Here is a 739-nt window from a genome sequence, read left to right as displayed (position 1 = left end):
GAGGGGCCGCGGGTGGCGGTGTGCGCAGAGGAGAGACAGACGTGATTGGGCAGGAGGAGGTGTTGGATGAAGGGGGCGGGTCCGGAGGGGCGGAGACAGACGCGATTGGGTGGGGGGAGGAGCTAGGACAGAGGGACGGGCCGCTCTTGGGGAGGAACCGAACTGATTGGCCTGAAGGAGGTAGGCGGGACTGAGGCTAGGCAAAAAGGGGCTGGGACTTCAACATCGTCTAGCTGGCGGAGGCCGGGCGGTAAATGAGACACACGGATCGGATCTTCCCGAGGGAGCAGAGCGGCGGGGCGGGGCAGGGAAATCAAGAGAACCGACCGCTAATAGCGCCTGGCTGGGGCATACAGGGAAAATGGAGAGGGCGGGGCGAGATATAAGAAAGAGACCTGATTGAACTGAAAAACAGGCATCGGAAGGGACAAGCCATTTAAAGGAGCCTGAGGCCGAGGGGAAGGGAAGCGAAGCCATACGGGTAGAGGCCGCCCTGATTGGACTGAACTGAGAAGGAGGCGGAGAGAACAAAAAGAGGTGGCACGGCTGGACCTCGCGCTCCTCTGCTTGGAAGGGGCGGAGTGGATCTGAAGGGGCAGGGCCTACTATAGAAACAGTTCCCATAGAGTTGGGGAGTGGGTGGGACTGAACTGGAAATGGAGCACTTTCCCGCGGAATGGGACCAGGCTGTACCGAAAGGGGACAGAGGGGAACGAAGACGGAGGACAGTGCAAAGGGG

Source organism: Tupaia chinensis, unplaced genomic scaffold, assembly GCF_000334495.1.
Source record: "Tupaia chinensis unplaced genomic scaffold, TupChi_1.0 Scaffold000673_1, whole genome shotgun sequence".
NCBI classification, from domain to species: domain Eukaryota; kingdom Metazoa; phylum Chordata; class Mammalia; order Scandentia; family Tupaiidae; genus Tupaia; species Tupaia belangeri.
Note: the sequence above shows the minus strand (reverse complement) of the source record.